The sequence below is a fragment of the Eumetopias jubatus genome, unplaced genomic scaffold (assembly GCF_037043125.1).
Source record: "Eumetopias jubatus isolate StellerSeaLion01/CBP00866 unplaced genomic scaffold, mEumJub1_p1.0 scaffold_13, whole genome shotgun sequence".
Taxonomy (NCBI): domain Eukaryota; kingdom Metazoa; phylum Chordata; class Mammalia; order Carnivora; family Otariidae; genus Eumetopias; species Eumetopias jubatus.
The window spans coordinates 92,793,586-92,814,389 of NW_028274819.1; the positions used below are offsets into that span (position 1 = coordinate 92,793,586).

Below are 20,804 nucleotides of genomic sequence, written 5' to 3' on the forward strand. Positions count from 1 at the left end.
TTCTAGGAGTTATTTGCAATTTACAAAATTGTGAAGTAGCTCAAGGGCAGTGAGGGGTTCAGAACATGCCACCCCAAAATGAGCTGCTTTGGTCTACCTATTATTTTGAGCTGAAGAAGCTTGAGAAACTGCAGGTGTGGGAAATGCTCTCTGACCTCCCCTTTCTACCTAAAAGCTGGTCAAAACATTTCCCATGAGAAAGGGGCCCTCCCTTACCAGCAAGACAACTCTTGTCACCGGAGACTAGAGTTGATGCTGAATGGATGCTGTGTGGATGGGTACACACAGACCTACCAAAATAACCCTGATGTTCTAGTAGTTTCCCCCACATATTTCCTAGTGACTTTCCCACAATTTACTGCCCCTACTTCAAACCCCTTTGTCTTTTCACTTCTTCACAAATTTATCATTTCTTTATTTAAAAAGTATATAAGGTCTTGGTCCTGACTGCTTCTTCTGGTCTTCATTTTCCTCATGAAAACTCCCATGGATACATAAAAATTATTAAATAAAATGTGTATGCTTTTCTCCTGTTAATTGGTCATTTAATTCACAGGCATAGACACAGAACCTAACAGAGTAAATGGAAGTTTTTCCTCTCCTACAGAAATGAAACTCTTAAAGACAGATAATCCATAGGAGTGTGCTCTAAATGTGGCTGGTTTTCCACTGGAGACACCCAGTAAGTCTTTTTTTCTTAGGCAAGCTGACAGGAATGATATTTATTTCTGAAAGAGGACAGCTACCTCTGTTTTGGCCTCAGCCTGTACTTTCTAATTGACTAAGTTCTTCTTTCCAGCTTATTTCTTCACTCAGGCAAACAACCCTGTGTGCAAAGCATCCCCTGATGGGAACCTAGACTACCCCCTCAAGCTGTAACAACTCTCCTGACACCAGCAAGACTCCACCTGATTGACCCCAAGTCAATGATTGACCTGACCTTCACTGCCCACTTGCACGTGCCACGTTTTCCTTGTAAAAACCAGGATGTATTTTCAGCACTTTGGAGACAGTCTTTGTGATGAGAGTCCCTGTCTTCCCAGTATTGGCCTCACTGTGTGGATTTCATTGCTGCAAGTGGTTGAACCTCTTCCACCCCTGCACCTGGCTACATTATTGTTACCATTTCAGAAATGATGACATTGAAGCAAAAGAGAAATAAGTTGCCTGGGACAACACAGTATAATGTTAAGTGTAATGGTAGGGACTTCCCTCTCAATGAATGCTTAGGAAAGAAGTCTCCTTTACACACACACACACTCACATACTCACACACACATTCACACATGCCTGCTTCACTTTGATGCCACCCAGGAATTAAAGAAACAATACAGCTATGGCAGAGCTAAAAATAAAGGTCTGGACAGAATTTGCTGAGCCCAAGAATTAGAACAAAATTAAAAAGAATCCCTCCTTAGTTAACTAGAGATTCAGGCCAAAAGGCCTGCTTTGTTTGATTTTTCTTGTTAATCTACAAGAGCTATTAGAACCCAGCAATTTGCTAAGACCTAGGTGTTTCTTTTTGATTTTTTTTCAGTTTTTAAAACAGCTTATTGGGGTATAATTCACATAGCATACATTTCCCCCATTTAAAGTATATAACCCAATGATTTATATCACAGAATTGTACAGCCATCACCACAATCTAATTTTATTTTTTATTTTAGTTTTATTTATTTATTTATTTTTTAAAAGATTATTTATTTATTTATTTGACAGAGACACAGTACAAGCAGGCGGAGTGGGCGAGGGAGAAGCAGGCTTCCCGCGGAGCAGGGAGCCCGATGCGGGGCTCAATCCCAGGACCCTGGGATCACGACCCTAGCTGAAGGCAGACGCTTGACAACTGAGTCACCCAGGCGCCCCTTATTTTATTTTACTTTTAAAAAAGATTTTATTTATTTATATGAGAGAGAGAGAGAGAGCACAAGCAGGGGAAGTGGCAGGCAGAGGGAGAAGTAGGCTCCCTGCCGAGCAAGGAACCTAATATGAGGATATGGTACTTGATCCCAGGACCCTGGGATCACGACCTGAGCTGAAGGCAGACACTAAACCATGTGAGCTACCTAAACACTAATCTTTCTATATCTGTAGATACCTATGCTGGATGTTTCATATAAATGGAATCATACAATAGGTAGCTTTTCGTGTCTGGCTTCTTTCACTTAGCCCAGTGTTTTAAGGTTCATTCATGTTAGAGCATGTATAGTACTTCATTCCTTTTGTAGCTGAATAATAGTCCATTGTGTGGATACACCACATTTTGTTGATCAATTCATCAGTTGATGGACTTTTTTGACTTGTTTCACTTCCAGGCTATTACAAATAGTGCTGCTATGAACGTTCCTGCACAAGTTTTATAGGGACATATGTTTTTTATTTCTCCTGGGCACATACCTAGGATTGGGACTGATGGAACATATGGTAACTCTGTTTGGGTTTTTTAATTGTAGTAAAACACATGTAACATAAGATTTATCATGTTAACCTTTTTCACATTGCTCTGCAACCAATCTTCAGAACTTTTTCTTGTAAACTGAAACTTTATAGTCATTAAATAACAACTCCCCATTTCCTTCTTCCCCCAGCCCCTCGCAACCACCACTTTACTTTCTGTTTCTATGAATTTACTCTAGATACCTATAAATGGAATCATATGGTATTTGTCTTTTTGTGACTGGTTTATTTCACTCAGCAAATGTCTTCAAGGTGCATCCATGTGTGAAAATTAATGAAAGGAAAACTTTTTTATAACCATGAATATATAGCCAACACTTCCTGGTAATTAAGAGTATGAACTTTACTTTGAGGTGGACCTGAAGTTACTTTGTTATACAAGCTCTTTGAATCTCAGTTTCTCCAACTATAAAACGGAAATAGGGGCGCCTGGGTGGCTCAGTCGTTAAGCATCTGCCTTCCGCTCAGGTCATGATCCCAGAGTCCTGGGATCGAGCCCCGCATCCCGCTCCCTGTTCCGCGGGAAGCCGGCTTCTCCCTCTCCCACTCCCCCTGCTTGTGTTCCCTCTCTCACTGTGTCTCTCTCTGTCAAATAAATAAAATCTTTAAAAAAAAATAGAATGGAAAATAAAAAAATAGTATCTACTTCATAGTAGGTGTGTGAGGGTTAAATGAGGTAATATAAGTAAAGCACACAGTACAGTGCCTGGCATATGGTAGTTGCTCAAAACAGTTGATTTCTTTCTTTTAATTGCCCTCAAATACTGTATTTACTCACCCCTTTGCTTGCTTTCAAATAATATACCAGTGTATTATTTTTTATATGTTATAATTGGAGACATCACGGACTTACGGTTAAGAGTTCAGATTCTAAAATTTAAATGTCAGTGTTCAGATGTTAACTCTGCCAATTACATGCTGTATGACTTTGAGCATCTGTAAAATTGAAAGACAACTAATCCAAATAAATAAATAAATAAATAAATAAATAAATAAATAAATAAATGGAAACTTTGTTTAGAAAGGAGTTGGCAGACCAGCAGGGGGAGCTCTCAAGCCCTATCACTCAGTTAATTGCAGACCCAAGCAGAAGAGATGGACTTTGCCCGTGGATACTACTTTACTATCCCAGCGGAAGGATGGCAAGCTTTCCTCCTCCCTCAGCAACAGCCTGGCTAAAGAGAGAGAGAGAGAGTCAGAGCTCAGCCAATGAAAAGCCGCTATATTTCAGTCTTCCAGGTTACTCCAGTGGACTTTTTGTTTATAACAACTCTTCCAACTTCCCCCTTTCCTATATAAAAGAGACTTCCTCCCCTTTGTTCTGCAGACTTGCCTATAGTTTTGCCAGAGCTTGCTCATCCCAGACGCCAATTCTCTGCTATTCACGAATAAACCCATTTTTTAAACTGGTAAAATAACTGACAGTTTTATATTTAAGATTAACACATGTTATATAGCAGGTGTCAGAATTTCCTTCCTTTTTAAGGCTCAGAAACCTTCCATTTTATATATATATATATATTCCATATGTTGTATATCCATTCATCCATGGATGGACATTTGTGTTGTTTCCACTTCTTGTCTGTTGTGAATAATGTTGCTATGAACATGAGTGTGTTAGGAAGGAAAAAGTTTTTCTCTACTCTCTCAAGTTCTGTAACTGGAGCCTGTGAATTAAACGAACAAAAGACAGATTAACAGGAGAAAAGGCACTTAGTTCATGTGCATGGGAGATCACAAAAAAGAAGTGAAAATCAAAGAAGCATTTAGATTGGGGAGCTTATATACTCTTTCAACAAAGGAAAGTGGGTTTCAAGGGACAATATATTGTCGGGAAGTGACTAGGAAATATAGAAGGAACTAATGGAAGATAAGGGCTATTTTAGTAAGGTCTGTTTATGCAAACTCATCTTGGTGTGGATTTCTCATCTTCAAAGGTAAGAGTCTCTTTTCTCTCACTGGTATTGGGGAAGAACACTTTCCTTAAAGGGAAATTTATGCCCTGCTTTTAGGCACTGAAGGTAACTATGTTTTTGTTTTGTTTTTAGGAATTTCCAGGGTTTTTTTTTTGAACTGATAAATGCTGAGAGAAAATTCACCATGACAAAATATAAATAAGTAAATGGTATTTCAAAAATGATGTTCTACAACAACATAGGATAACCGAGTAACAATAAAAAAGTATATGTTATTTATTATTATTTTTTAAGATTTTATTTTTAAGTAATCTCTATATCTAAGTGGAGCTTGAACACACAGCCCCAAGATGAAGAGTTGCACACTTTACCAACTGAGTCAGCCAGGTGCCCCCTCCCCCTGCAAAATGTGTATTTTAAAAAGAAATAAATAGAGCGCCTGGGTGGCTCAGTTGGTTAAGCGACTGCCTTCGGTTCAGGTCATGATCCTGGAGTCACAGGATCAAGTCCCACATCGGGCTCCCTGCTCAGCAGGGAGTCTGTTTCTCCCTCTGACCCTCCCCCCTCTCATGTGCTCTCTCTCTCTCATTCTCTCTCTCAAGTAAATAAATAAAATCTTAAAAAAAAAAAAGAAATAAATATTTTTATTTTGGACTGTAAATCATTTTGTCTTATTTTTTTATTACTGAGTTTTATATTAAAATGCATTTCTTTATATTTGAGAGAAAACAAACTTTGATTAAAAACAAAAAAAAACAAAACGTGGCGTGACCTAAGATAGTCAATCCAGGGAGGAATACCATAAGGAGAAAAGCAGATTTCCAGGCAAGACATCCAGTTGAAGAGAGAGTAAAGCATGTTTTGCATTTTGCCATTTTCCTAGCTCGACAAAGAGCCCAGATGTATTAGTATATTTACATATTAACTTGATCTTCACAATGCGGTGTCTATTCAGTTCCCACACTAGGCAAAACAATGGACTTGAACTAGTGCCAGGCACCTCTCTCTCCAGGTTTAGGGAAGAGAGAATTTGTGAGAAGGCAATGGGAATTGGTCAAGGGTCCAGCCTGGAGACATCAGAGAGAAACAAGATCTGTCTTCTAACATTCCCTGAGCTGAGACCCCTTCAGTCCTTGTTTTTGCCCTGGGGGCATAATGGTCTCCCTTTCTCTTTGGGTAGACAGTCACTGCTTATGGGAATGCAGCAGCTCTTCTTAGTAACCATGGGAACCTTATTGGCATGGCAACCTGGCAGCCACAGTGAAAGTCAGCAAAGTGTGGAGGGATGGAAGTGGTGGGAGGTAGTCCTGCGGAAGAGGGGAGGGGAAAGCAGCCTTCCTTCCTGCTGAGGAGGGCAAAGGGGGAGGAAAAATGCCCAGCTCTCTGAATGGCCTCAAGGAGAAGCCCCTGATCAATGCAAAGCTCACTCTATAATCCAGTTCAGGGGCTTGGGTCAGGACTCTATGCCAAACTGGACACCAGGAGCTAGACCTTTTAATGTTTTTCTGTACTCAAGTGTGCCTCAGCAGCACCAAGAAAAGAATAAGGGCTGGAAGACAGAGACTAAAACATCTCACAACATGTGGGCAAATTCTGACATTAAGTTTTGATTGCAGGCAAAATACCACGCAGAGCTTTTGTAGGGTTCTGAGAGTCCAAGCACCTTTTATTAAAGACGTCTAAGGGTGAGGAAATTTCCAAGCAGCATCTAAGGCAAGAGCTAACCATGCAATGAGGTTGAAGAAGGCTAAGAAGGTAGTAAAAACAAAACCACCGAGATCCACTGGGGAGATGGAACTTCTGAAGAGGAAGGAGTGAACAGTGGGGCCACTAGCAGTGCCCTGCCTGTCCTTTTTCTAGGCTTAGCTAGAATCCCTATGGTTCCTGGTTTCTCTGATGGACAGGGTGTGAACTGGGGCTATCCCAGGCTTAGGAATCAAATGGCCCTGGGGTAGAACCTCTGCCCTGCACCTTACCTACCTGTGCCAGCCTCAAACAAATTACTCTGTTTCTCAGAGTCCATTTCCTCTTCTCCCAAGACAGAGAGTAATGGCACCTACTTTTTGGGACATTGTGAAAATTAAATAATATAAAAAAACGTTAATTAAAAAGTAGTATTAGAGCTCCTTGCATGTAAAGCACCCAAATGATAGTCACAAGTCTTGTTACTCTGTTGGCTCTTTAGAAATGGCTCTCTTTGGGTAGTTCTGTAGCATCACCCGAGAGCTGAGCAAGGTTTTCTCTAATGCATTGACTTTTAAAAAAATAATAGCTTTATTGAGATATAATCACATGTCATAGAAGTCTCCCTTTTATAGTATACAATTCAGTGGATTTCAGTATGATCACAGACTTGTACAACCATCACATTATCCATTTTTAGTACATTTTCATCTTCCCAAATGAGAGTAAAGAAACTACACATTCATTAGCAGTTACTCACTGTTCCCCTTCCATATGGCCCCTGGAAACCACTTGTCTACTTTCTTTCTCTATGGATTTACCTAGATATTTTATATAAATGAAATCATGCAATTTTTGGCTTTCCATGTCTGACTTCTTTCATTTAGCATGTTTTCAAGGTTCATCATGTTACAGCCTGTGTCAGTACCCTGTTCCTTTTTTACGGCTGAATAATATTCCACTGTATGGATATACCACAATTTGTTTATCCATCATCGGCAGATGGACATTCGGGTCGTTCCCACTGTCTTGGCTCTTATGAATAAAGTCACTATGAGCATTTACATACAAGTTTTTGTGTATATGTACTGATCAAGTTTTAGTTTATGGTTTATCAGGCCCCATGGTCTACTATGATCAGATAAAAAAACGGTAAATATGATAAAGAGGCTGATGTCATTACTTCTTTTAAAATTTCCTCCTTACTGACCTTGCCTTACACTTATTCTCCTTACTCTTACACTCATCTCTCCTTGTTGAAGTGGTCTAGTCAGTCTTTTGCAAATACACAGATAAGGCACTCTGAGAGGCTCATGAAAGATATTTTCCCCTCCAACAAAAGACATTCTATAGGTGTGGAAAGGGGAGAGAGAGAGAGAGAGGAACAATGATATATAGGCCATAGTTATTACTCAAGGTTAATTAAAATATCATTTAGAAATATTGTTTTTAACTTTTTTTATTGAGAGAAGCTATACAAAAGTATGAAACTCAATTATCATATATACGCACGCATATGCGCGTGCGCGCGCGCGCACACACACACACACACACACACACACACACACACACACACCCATCATTTAGGATTTGCTTATCTCCAACCAAAGTAAGGGTAGATGTAGGGTTGCCAGATACAATATGAAGATACAGAGTGTCCAGTTAAATTTGAATTTCAGGCAAACAATGAACACATTTTTAGTACAAGTCTATTCTATGCAATATTTGTGACATACTTATTTAGAAAAAACTATTCATTATTTATCTGAAATTCAAATTTAACTGGGTGTCTTATATTTTTGTTTGGTAAATCTGGCAATACTAGAAGGGGATATTAAAGAACATCCACTGAATATAAATCATTCTTATGACTGAGTAGCAACTGAAGCTGGGTTAGAGGAAATCCCTGAATAAAATGCAATTTGGAGTTAGTTCGTAGATTTAATTCACTTGGCTCTCTCCCTAGGGCTGTGTATAACTAAGCGTTGTGCCATCATGTTTTCTCCTAACACCTCTGCGAAATACTTAGGAGTCTACAAATGGACACACAAAGGCAAGGGAATTTAAAGACATTCCAAGATCCCTCAGAGTTTGGAGTCAATTTAAACAAAATGTTGCGATTGGTTTTGGAAGGAAAAGGTAAAGTTTAGATTGATTAAATTTAAGAGAAGGAAAAGATCTTACTTGAAACCCTTTATATTGTAGATGAGCAAACCGAGGTCAGAAAACCTAAGTAATTCTCCCTAAGTCACAGAGCTAGCTAATGTTAAGTTGACACTGAAATCCAAAACTCCTGACTCCTAGTTTATGCAGCTTTCCCAGTCTGCCAACATCGCACACCCTTCTGCTTCTCCTCCCTTCCCTTTAATTTTTTTTTCTTGCAATGTCCTCTAGATAATCAGATCAGCCATAATCATACAGTTATATGAAACACTGGACTGGAGCGCCTGGGTGGTTCAGTCATTAAGCGTCTGCCTTTGGCTCAGATCATGACCCCAGGGTCCTGGGATCGAGTCCCACATCAGGCTCCCTACTCAGCGGGAGGCCTTCTTCTCCCTCTCCCACTCCCCCTGCTTGTGTTCCCTCTCTTGCTGTCTCTCTCTCTGTCAAATAAATAAATAAAAATCTTAAAATAAAAAAATGAAACACTAGACTGAGAATTTTTCCTAGATCTTGCAAGTATAAAGAGCTGGATTATTCAATATGGATTAAATATTTTTCTGTTCTAAACAAGGTTTACAAAAGGATTAAAGAATAGGGGCACCTGGGTGGCTCAGTTGGTTAAGGGACTGCCTTCAGCTCGGGTCATGATCTCAGAGTCCTGGGATCGTTTCCCGGGTCAGGCTCCCTGCTCGGCGGGAAGCCTGCTTCTCCCTCTCCCACTCCCCCCTGCTTGTGTTCCCTCTCTCGCTGTCTCTCTCTCTGTCAAATAAATAAATAAGTAATCTTAAAAAAAAAAAGGATTAAAGAATAATCATCACTAGACTATGGGGTAATCTTTTCTCTTCTGATAGGTAAGGAGAGAGCTTCCTTTGATGTATACATTTTCCATTTCATTCATGTCCATTAGACCCAATGAACACATTCTTAACCTGGAAAGAATCTGGAGTTTTTTGAATATGCAACCCTACAAAATCAGCAGATTTTGAATGGTTATAGGTTGCCAAGCTCCTTGAAGTTTTTGTGTTTATATTCGTTCTATATCTAACTGCTCTGTGTGTTTCTAAGTCAGTATTTGCCTCATCGACTTCTTTTCTCACGTCCCAGGGATCTGATCAATATCTAACACCGGATTTTTCCTCTCATAGCTCCCCAAGACCCAATTGCAATGACATGCTATGTCAATAATTTTGCAGGATGTCATTTGGTCTGTATATTTTTGGGGAGCCATCTTGCTCATCACCAACCATAACTCTTCTTTGGGGCTTGGTGTTCAACATTGTGAAGCTCTCATCTTGTAGGATGTGACAACTAGAAGAGACTGGTTTATTTAAATCCTGGCGACAATGACTTTGTGAAAAAAGCTTAACTGCTGAAAGTGAGACTTTGGGGGTTCTTTGCTCATCATTTCTACGGGGTGGAAAATGCTGTTGTGACTCAAAGTCGAGTCTTAAGGAGGACAACTGTGGCCTGGGGCAGCATTTGCAGAACATGCGGGGCTTTGGGGGTTTGCTGGTGAAGTGATTTTTATATGACCAGACGAGTGCAGTGAAATGACAATGTTAATTGGTATTTTCACCTCCTCAAGTTCATTTCTGAATCATCACATTTCTGAATGTGAACACCCCAGGGTCTTCTGGGGTAGCATAAAATAGAGATTGTCTGAGATAGAGGGCAGGGGGAGTCAATCCTCAGGGGTTTATATAAATGATGTGTCTGCTTGGCCTGGTGGATGTACGAAGAACCAAAAATTAATCTAAAAGTGAGCTCATGGACCTGAACCATCTCATGAGTGGCCTCCCCTCATGACACTGTGGTTGAGGCTTTATTTCCTATCGAGAGTAGGAGACAACAATAAGCCTCTTCTGTCCCCATTCACCCAGGTACATGCTGACCTGCGCTGATAAATCACTTGGTAGCTACAGAGAGGGGAAGGTTAACGACCTTTCTTTTCTGACCACTGTAGATCTAAAAGCTTCCCCCACACTGGGGACCTCATTTTCCTTTTCAAAGTAAAATCTGTGGTTCTCCTTTCCTGAAATTGCCAAGTATTATCTTTATAGAAAAAAAATTGTCATCATATTACACTTAATGGAATTTCCAGTATCTTTAGGGATCTCATTCTTTATTTGCCCATTAGTTCATGTATTTTGTCATTTTTCATCAGGTAACGGAGGTGACTATTCTGGAATTTGTGATTATTCTTGGAGTTGATTTATTGTCAGTTTTTATAGTGCTGCTTATTCTTTTTGAAAGTAATGTGCTCTTGTTCTTGGTGTTTTGCTTTGTAGTGGAGTAATTACCTACTGACTAGATGGCTATGAATAGATTTTGAATCTTGGGGAATATTCCACTTCCCTTGTGGAAACAAATCAGGGAGTTTAATCAACCCTGGATATTGAGGATGGAGATGAATATGGGCTGGAATTGAATGTTGGTGTTTGAGAGCTACCAGTGATGGAAAAAATCAAGCAGCCTTAAAATGTTCGCAGCTATGAGCTCATCTTTATTTGCTGGGCTGTGATTGATGTAGGCTTTCAAAAAAGATTCAGCAGTTCATTTCCAGAATGCCATGGAAAACTGGCTTCTTCAAGAAGGATCCTTCTAAGGAAAATCAAGTAGAACGAGCACAATCCATATCACGCTATCACTGAATTTCTAACAATAACAAGCTGTTTCTAGCCTTGAAAGCCATTAAAAGCACAAAAAATCCCCAAAATCAAAAAGGAATGTGCCACCCTGCAAGGTCAGGTTTCTCATCACAGGAGGTATCTAACATCACCCTAGAGGGATATTGGTTTCTGAATCAGGTGGGAGGTTAGATTAGATGGCCTTTAAATGCTCTATATTCTCCAAGATTCTTTGATTATATCAAGTAAACTAGGGACTAAAATAAGTTCAGTACAGGGACTAAAATCAGCCCCTAGAATAGTATTAGTGTGATTCCAGCAGTATTATTTACCCTGTATTTCCCACAACCGGTAGTTTGAACCTATGATCAGCCTCAAGTTTTTCTTACTTAAAAAGCGCATGTATACCTTTCCAAATAACCCAGGCTTTGGCTCTGCTAGTTCTCTCTGTAGGAAACGCAGCCCTGAGCTAGCAGAACATTTGCTTACCCCTCAAAGACCTATGTCTAAGGTGGCGGTTCTTGACTCCGTGGTTTTGTGATTTTCCCCTCCAGGGGTCACTTGAAATCCAGAAGCATTTTTGGTTGGTTACAACTGGGGGGATGCTACTGGCACCTAGTGGCCAGGGATGCTGATAAACCTCCTGCAACACACAGGACAGCCTCCAACAGCAATCACCCAAAATATCAACAGTGCTGAACTTGAGAAACCCTGCCCTGCGGGTTTCCGGCAAATACGCTGCTCTTTTCCCCACCATCACATAGCAATCATAGAACTTTGTTTAAAATACTTTATATCTGGGGCGCCTGGGTGGCTCAGTCGGTTAAATGCCTGCCTTGCACTCAGGTCATGATCCAGGGGTCCTGAGTTCTGAGTCCCAAGTCCCAAGTCCCAAGTCCTGGTGGGGCTCCATGCTCAGCCGGGAGTGGGCTTTTCCCTCTCCCTCTGCCCCTCCCCCCGCTCGTGCTCGTGCTCCCACGTGAGGTCTCTCTCTCAAATAAATAAATAAAATCTTTTATTTTTTTGCTTAAAACAATTTTTTTAAAGATTTTATTTATTTATTTGAGAGAAAGAATGAGATAGAGAGAGCATGAGAGGGGGGAGGGTCAGAGGGAGAAGCAGACTCCCTGCTGAGCAGGGAGCCCGATGCGGGACTCGATCCCAGGACTCCAGGATCATGACCTGAGCCAAAGGCAGCCGCTTAACCAACTGAGCCACCCAGCACCCCAATAAATAAAATCTTTTAAAACCCCCACTTTATATCTTCTTTAAAGCACTGATCACTTTGTCTAATGGGAATGTCATTTGCTTGGAAACTCTCTTAAGCTCTAAAAGTTCTTAAGTATGTATAAATAAAATTGGACTAACTGAGGTTAGGAGGTGGGAATAGCTCTACTATCTACCCTAAGGAAGATTTTTGAAACTTTTAACAATAACATATAAGCAGCACTTATTGAGCACTTACAATTTGCTAGGTCCTGTGCCAAAGCTTGACATGGATTGCACATAGGAGGTTTTAATATGAGTTGAATGTTGAATTATCTTACATATTTCTTCTGGGATTCTGTATTAGTTTCTTGAGACGGCCTTAACAATGTCACCAAGTTATTGAATTTCAGGCCCACCCTAATCCAGTATGATCTCATCTTAATTAATTAGATCTGCAAAACCCCTATTTCCAAGTAAGGTCACATGCTACAGTTTGGGGTTGTTAGGGTCTGAATTTTTGTGTCCTCCTAAAAGTCACAGGTTGGAAACCCAATGGCCAGTGTGATGGTACTCGGAGGTGGGGCCTTTGCGAACCTCACAGGTGAAGTGAAGCCCTCATGAATGGGATCAGTGCCTTTATAAAGGTGGCCCAAGGGAGATCCCTAGCTCCTTCTACTTTGTCAGAAAATGGCCATCTGCAACCCGGAAGAGAACCTTCCCTGGAAACCATTTTGGCACCATGCTCTTGGACTTCCAGCCTCCATAAGCACTAAAAATAAATTTCTGTTGTTTATAAGCCACCCACACTGTGGTACTTGGTTATAGCAGCCTGAATGGACTAAGACATGGGTGGACATGAGTTTTGGGGGGACACTATCCAACCCACTACAGTCTGCCCTCTGGTCCTCTTGTGCGAAATACATTCATTCCATCCCAACATTCCCAAGTCTTGACCCATTTCAACATTAACTCTAGATCTCATCAAAATGTCATCCACTCAAAAAGTTCCAAATGTGATCCTCTAAATCAGGGATGGGTGAGATGGTGGGTGTGATACCCCCTGGGGCAAACTTGCCCTCCCTTTATGGACCAGTGGAACTGGTTGGCTTCTATAATACAAGGGTAGGACAGGGAGAAAGTGGAAGGAGGAAAAGGACCAGTGACTTAAAGCAAGCTTGAAACCCAGCAGGGCAAATTCCATGAGGTTTCAAGGCCTGAGAACGATCCTCTGTGCCTCAGAGCGCCATCGTCCAGGTCCAGGGTAGCCACCCTGCCTTCGGAGTTGCCTTCTTCCTTTTTCTTGGAGGACACCAGGTGTTCGTAGCCGAGTGCCTCAATCAGGCTGTTTCCTGACTGTGGATTTCAGAAGTCGAACATTTCATCCCATCCCTGATCTTTTCAGCCCAGGCTGGCAGTGTTTCTGCTGGGATAAAATTCTCAGAAACCTTATGTGCAACACAATGCACAGGAGTGCAGGGGGTCCAGGCCACCATTCCTCATTGCATTTTACCCTAAGCTTAGCAAGGAGATGCTGGGCCACATTTTTAAAAAAGCTTTAAAAATCGCCTCAGCTAGGGGTGCCTGGGTGGCTCAGTCAGTTAAGCGTCCGACTCTTGATTTTGGCTCTGGTCATGATCTCAGGGTCCTGGGATCGAGCCCTGAGTTGGGCTCCCTGCTCAGCAGGGAGTCTGAGATTCTCTCTCTCCTTCTCCCTCTGGCCTTCCCCCTACTCACGCACTCTCTCTCTCTAAGATAAATAAATAAATAAATCTTTAAACAAAAACAAAAACAAAAACAGGGGCGCCTGGGTGGCTCAGTCGTTAAGCGACTGCCTTTGGCTCAGGTCCTGATCCCAGGGTCCTAGGATCGAGGCCCTCACTGGGGCCCCTGCTCCCCGGGAAGCCTGCTTTTCCCTCTCCCACTCCCCCGCTTGTGTTCCCTCTCTCGCTGTGTCTGTCTCTGTGAATTAACTAAATAAAATCTTAAAAAAACAAAACAAAACAAAACAGAATGTGGTATATCCACACCATGGAACATCATTCCATTTTAAAAAAGAATGAAATTCTGACCCATGCTACAACATGGATGAACCTTGAAAACATATGCTACGTGAAATAACCCAGACACAAAAGGACAAACATAGAATAGTCAAATTCATAGAGACAGAAAGTTGAGTGGTGGTTTCAGGGTGTGCAGGGAAGAAGGAATGGAGATTTATTATTTAATTAATACAGAGTTTCAATTTGGGATGATAGAGGTGATGACGGCAATAATAATGTGAAGGTACTTAATGCCACGGGATTGTGCATTTAAAAATGGTTAAAATGGTAAATTTTATGTTGTATGTATTTTACCATAATTAAATGAAAGAAATATTTGCTGGAAGAATAACTTTGCTTGTGTTTTAGGACAATCTCATTCCAGATGCCTAGAGTATCAGTTGTCAGCTTCTAGTTCCTTTAAATCCTCACAAAAATAAGAACAACAGAATTCCCCTTTTGAATACTTACTATATGTCAGGCACTATGTTAAGCATTTTGCATGCATTACTTTATTTAATCTGCACAATAAACTTGTAGGAGATATTGGAATCCCCACTTTACAGATGAGGAAATTGAGGCTTAAAGCTGCTAAGTAACTTGTGCAGGGTCACCAGCTGATACACAGAACACTGGGGTTTGACCCTAAATTTTCTGCAAAGCCCAAGCTCTTTATCACTTTGCTATGTTTCCTCGAAAACCTCTCTCAAACCTGTGAGTCCCATGCTTTGAACATCAGGACAGAAGGTGGCCTCTGGTACAGTGTCCCCAAGCTTCTCCTAAAGAGGATAATGACCAAAACTTACATAGTACCTTCTATTGTGCCTGAAAGTACTTTACATATATTAACTCTAATCCTACGACCGGCCTCAGAGGTGGGAGCTATTTATTTATCCTCATTTTACTGACAAGGAAATGAGGCACAAGAAGGTTAACTTGCCTAAGTCACAGAACTGGGTTATCATCCCAACAAAGGAGACTCAGGGGCCCCTTTAAAAAAATATATTTTATTTTTATTTTTTAAAGATTTTATTTATTTATTTGTCAGAGAGAGAGAGAGAGCATGAGCAGGGAGAGCAGCGGGCAGAGGGAGAAGCAGGCTCCCTGTTGAGCAAGGAGCTCAATGTGGGGGGACTCTATCCCAGGACCCCGGGATCACAACCTGAGCTGAAGGCAGACGCTTAACTGACCGAGCCACCCAGGCGCTCAACCTCTGCCCCTTTTCTTTAAAGATTTATTTTAGAGGGCTCCTGGCTTCGGCTCATGTCATGATCCCAGGGTCCTGGGATCGAGCCCCACCTCGGGCTCCCTGCTCAGCAGGAAGCCTGCTTCTCCCTCTCCTCCTCCCCCTGCTTGTGTTCCCTCTCTTGCGGTGTCTTGCTCTGTCAAATAAATAAATAAAATCTTTAAAAAAATTATTTTAGAGAGAGAGAGTGGGGGAAGGGCAGAGGGAGAGAGAGAATCTCAAGCAGACTCCATGCCCAGCAAGGAGCCCAACCCAGGGCTCCATCCCACGACCCTGAGATCATGACCTGAGCTGAAATCAAGAGTCCCACACTTAACTGACTGAGCCAGTCACGTTGCCCCGACTCAGGGACCTTTTAACCACCTCCTTTTTATTTTTTTTAAGATTTTTATTTATTTATTTATTTGAGAGAGAGAAAGAGAGAGAATGAGCAGGGGGAGGGGCACAGGGAGAAGCAGCCTTCCTGCTGAGCAAGGAGCCTGGTGCAGGACTTGATCCGAGGACCCTGGGATCATGACCGGAGCCAAGGCAGACGCTTAACGCACTTGAGCCACCCAGGTGCCCCAACCACCTTCTTTTTCCCCCACTCTATCTGGTTGATGCCGCCTGAAGGGCAAAGTGACCAACTCTTCCTTTCCTCTCAATGGGACCTTATTCCCTTGCTCCACCTTTGTCTCACGATTGAAATGTCTGTGGAATGAATGCATAAATGAGCAAAAAAAAGGGCTCCAGCTGCTTTCAGCTGAAGCTCTCAGCGTTGCCCAGGGGTCCTTCACCACACTTCCGCCAGTTGATCTGACTTCATCTCTAACTCGACCAAAGTATTTGGGTTCTCCAAGCAGACATGCTCATCAGGTGCCTTCCATTGATACCTGCAGTGCCTGTGCTTTTAGTTATCTGCTTTCATGAATTATTAGACTTTGCATTGACAGCATCCTTAAGGACAGACTTATGCATAGTGGACAAGATAAATGAATGAGGAGTTAATTTTCATAAGACCCCAGGGTCCTTCCTTATAATCCCCTGATGAATTATCCTCTATTACCTCAAGTCCTCCTGTGCCAGAAACCTCACTCAGCTTTATCAGCCTGGATCCAGCTCTCATCCTGCACCTTGGGGCGGTAAACGCCTTTATCACTTTTGGCTTGAGGTCTGAACTGGGTTTGGACTGGCAGGCATCCCTCAGCTTGCCCACCTCGGTCTCCATTAGAGTAGAATGAGTCAGAGCCCAAAAAAGTCCAAGGGAGTCTTTGGTGTGTTTGAGGGCATCCGCCTGCCCATCCACTCAGCCACCTGCCTGTGTATTTATGGAGAATCTACAGTGTCAGGCGCTGTGAGGTATCCGTATTGGGAGTTACTGCACGCACACATCTTGGAGCTTCTGAATATTCATGAGGGAAGCAGAACGTCCAATGTTAGAGGGGGGAGAAATAGTAAGTCATAAATATTAATAAAGGCAGGCCACATGCTGCAGGGAAGGCTCGGAATGCTAATGAGGAGATGACGTCCGGCCCGGCGCGTGCCAGCGGGCGGGTGCCCGAGCGCGGGCGCGCCCCCGAGTGCCCGGGCACGAGCGCGGGGAGGGGGCGGAGGGGGCGGGGTGGAGGAGGGGAGCGGAGCCGGGCGCCGGCCGAGCTGCGGGGGGAGCGCTCGCTGGCTCGCTGCTGCCGCTGCCGCCGCCGCCGCCGCCGCCGCCGCCGCGCTGTGCTCCCGCCGCTCCCCGCGGCCCGTGGATGGGGGTGTCCCGCTGAGCCCCGCGATCCGCCTCCCTCCACCAGGACCCGGACAGGTGCCGTCGCGGGGGGCGACCTTAGCCCGGCCGACCCACTGCCGTGGGTGGGGGTTGGACGGGGGTGGAGAAGGAGGGGCCCCGCGACTCCGGCTTCTTGGCCAGCAGGTCGGGGGGTGCCGAAGCCCCGCGCCCCCAGCCCGTCCCATCCTGGAATCGGAACGGAAGAGCCCCGAGGCCGTCGCCCTCCTGCCCAGCCCTTCACGGGAGCGCAGCCCCCGGGTCGGGAGCTGTGGGATGATGGGCACTTCAAGCATCATCAGAGCAGAGCCTCGGCCCCCCAGCCAGGCCTGGCGTGAGTGTGCGTGCGAGTGTGTGTGTGTGTGCGCGTGTGTGTGTGTGTGAGAGAGAGAGAGAGAGAGAGAAGGGAGGCGCGGCGCTGTCTGGGGTTTGGGGGAACCGGGAACGCTGCCCGATGGTGTGGGGCAGTGGGTCTGTACCTCCTCCCTGGACCGTTATCTGGTCTGGCTACTCTTCAACGCCCCAGAGTCATCTATGCCCCTAAGAGCCTGAGCCCGCACCCGCCCGTGCCCCTCCCTGGGGTGCCGAGGCCGTCCCCAGGACCATGCATTCCTGCAGTGTCAGAACCTCTATCAGCTGCCGCAGGCGCTGCGGGAACGATTGTTTTACTACGGAACAGGTCGGAGAAAGGACGAGGGTGATGGTAGCGGTGGGGGCGCTGCCCTCCGGTGGGCCCAGGGCCTCTGGGGCTCAGGGGCACGAGGCTTGACAGAGCCCTAGGACGGGCGTGTTATTCCAGCCCTCTCTTCTTTTTTGCCTATCCCTTCCCTTCTCGCCGCTCGACACCCCCGGAACTCCCTGCCACTCCCGTGTCCCGCTCTTGTTTGGCCGAAGGGCCGTGGAGTATGTGTGCGGCCTGCTCGGGGTGAGCCCAGCTTTCTTGGAGCGCCAGCCATTGTGCTGCTTGGAAAAGCCTTTCTTTACCCCAACAGACCCGGGGGGGGGGTGTCGAGAGGGGGATGTGAAATGAGGGTGAATGGAGCAGCAGGAGGAGGGGAAAGAGGGGGAAGCAGAACCGCAAAGGGGTTGCTGACTTAATATGCAACGAAATACTCTTTCTGTGAAAATGGGAAGCTGGCACAGTCCTGTGTCCTGGCTGGTTTTGCTGAGCAGCAGTGGGACAACTGCGGTGGATCAGTGCAGGGCAGATTTTAGGGATGGGGCGTGCGAGGGGCTAGGAATCAACTGATCTATGGGACAGGTAATAGGAAGAAGGGGGAGATGGAATGGGGCCTCTGTGGAGGTGCAGAGGCCCAGCAGGGGGAGGCATGGTGAATTCTCCTCTGCTCCCGCTTCACTCTGCTCAGCTCAGCAAAGCAGGGAGTGAAAATTTGTTACTGCAGCCCCAAGCTGCATCATTATGCTGCAAGGGAGAGGCTTCTGTGTTTCCTACCAGATCTCTGTTAAGCTCAGAGCCGTCTTTTCTTTTCCAAATTATACCCTATCGGGAGCCAAAGTAAATGGAATAGATTATACGACATAAACTATAGCCCTGCACTGTATTCTAGGATACAGAGAAAAAGGCAAGGTGACCCTTCTGCGGTTCCCTTTTCCTGCCATTCTTCCTGCCTGCCTTTTTTTAAAAGTTGGTTTGGGAAGTGTAGAGACAGAGGATAAGCTCTGTTAATTGTATTAACCCCAGCTTTTCAGGGAGGAGGCCTCGGAGATGAGTTGGGAGTGAAGACAGGGCCGAGCTTGTCAGGATGCAAGAGTAGGGCATTTCAGTGGGGGTGCAAAGGCGCCTCACCAAGGGAGAAGAGCCAAAGAAAGTGAGCGAAATGAAGGACAGAAGGGGCACCGGTTCCAGAAGGGTGGCCAGCGTCAAACCAGAGGCCCCTCCTTGAGCCAGGCTTTCATGGCCTCTGCCACAGCCTGGGGTCTTTCTACAAATACCTGACTCAGCTTGGGTGTTGAGTAACTTCCAGTTTCCAGTGCAGGCTTTCAGTTTTTGTTTCATCGCCGGGTGGTCATTCATCCAGAGCTTCTTGGCTCCTGGGTGGTGAGTCAATTAAAAGAAATCAGGCTACATTGTGGATTGTTGAGATGACCATGTTTCTGAACTCTGGAGCTGTGGTATCCCGTTCTTCTTTTATAATCATCTAGGTGAATCCATTTTCTCCAGAGGCTGCCTGGGCTGAGGATGGGTGCTTTCAGCATAATCCCCCTGTTGCCAACACCCAAATCTCAATCTTTGTCTTAGATTCTGGTTAGATTGCTCTCTTGTTGCTGGTTAATAGTATAGACTGTGCCATTTCAAACTAGCACCCCACTGGTATCGCTTACTCTTTCCAGCTCCCCCTTCTGTCCTAGAGAAGAGTACAGATTTAAAGGAAGTGTAAATATCTGGAACATCAGCTGGTTAGCTTTCATGTCTCTCTGAAATGGGGCCAGTGTTCCAAGAAGCTTTGACCAAATAAAATCGAAAAAAAAAAGTGATAAAGTTTATTCAGCAATAGTTAAACCATTTGATCAACATTTGGAGCATTGCACATAGACTGTCATGGCAGGGGGAATTTTTTTTTTTTTTTTTTTTACTTGAAACACCCTCTCCCTACATTTCCATGAAACTGAGTTATCCTCATTTTCCTAAATTCATTGACATTTATTGGACACTACATATGCCATACATTGTGCTTAGCACTTACAAAGATTATCTTCATTATTCTACAAAATAAACTTCAACTTAAATACTATTTTATTTTAGTTTTTAAAAATATTTATTTATTTATTTGAGAGAGAGAGAGAGAGAGAGAGAGCATGAGCAGGGGAAGGAGCAGAGGGAGAGGGAGAGAGAATCTTAAGCAGACTCATCGCTGAGCACAGGGCCCGATGTGGGGCTCCATCTCATGACCCTGAGATCATGACCTGAGCCCAAACCAAGAGTGGGATGCTTAACTGACTGAGCCACCCAGGCGCCCCTAAATACTATTTTAAACCTCATTTTATGGATGAGGAAACTGAGACACAAATTTATCAGAGGCTGATAATTTGCCCAAGTCTCACACCTAAGAAGTGATGGGATCAGGAGGGGAACCTGGAGTGCAGGCTCTTAACCATCACAGAGTCCTGCTGTAGTCCACACAAATCCCTCATCTGTAAAGCTTTTCTTGCTCCCTGTTGTGCTCTGTGATCTTTTCTCAACTTACTTTGGCACTCAGGGATTCTCAATCTTTTTTGTGCTATTGGCCCTCTTGGCAATGTAGAGAAACCTATGGGATTCTCCTCCAAATATGTTTTTAAGTGCATAAAATATAGTTATATTCAAAGAGCCCTTTTAGGGATCTGTAGACCCTAGATGAAGAATCCTGGACTGGCAATTAGTTGTGTATTGTTTTATAGCCGTGTTGTCCAATATGGTAGCTGTGGGCCACCTGTGGCTAGTCTAAATGGAAATGTTCGGTGAATACCCACTGGATTTCAAAGACTTAGTATGAAAAAAGAATGTAAATTGTTTCATTAATATTTTAAAATATAGATTACATTTTGAAAGGCAACCTTTTAGACATATTGGATTAAATGAAATACATTATTAAAATATATTATTAAAATTAAGATTGTTAATAAGTTATTAAAATTAACTTGCAAAGCTATTAGCTCTACACCAACACCTTCATATTTTAACAGATGAGAAAAACAGGACCCATGATGCTTGTC

The 20,804-nt window shown here is 43.7% G+C and overlaps 1 protein-coding gene across 6 annotated transcripts in view; it reads left to right on the forward strand.

The window, feature by feature from the left end:
• The first annotated feature begins 16,986 nt into the window (after positions 1-16,986).
• Positions 16,987-20,804, forward strand: part of FEZ1 (fasciculation and elongation protein zeta 1) — a 44,037-nt gene continuing 40,219 nt past the window's right edge. For 2 of the 6 annotated variants that reach the window (XM_028125993.2, XM_088017814.1), the window contains exon 1: positions 16,987-17,129. The gene's annotated coding sequence lies outside the window, so the exon portion shown is untranslated. The remainder of the gene's footprint in view (positions 17,130-20,804) is intronic. The other 4 variants (XR_003612672.2, XR_003612673.2, XM_028125992.2 and 1 more) reach the window with 3 other exon arrangements.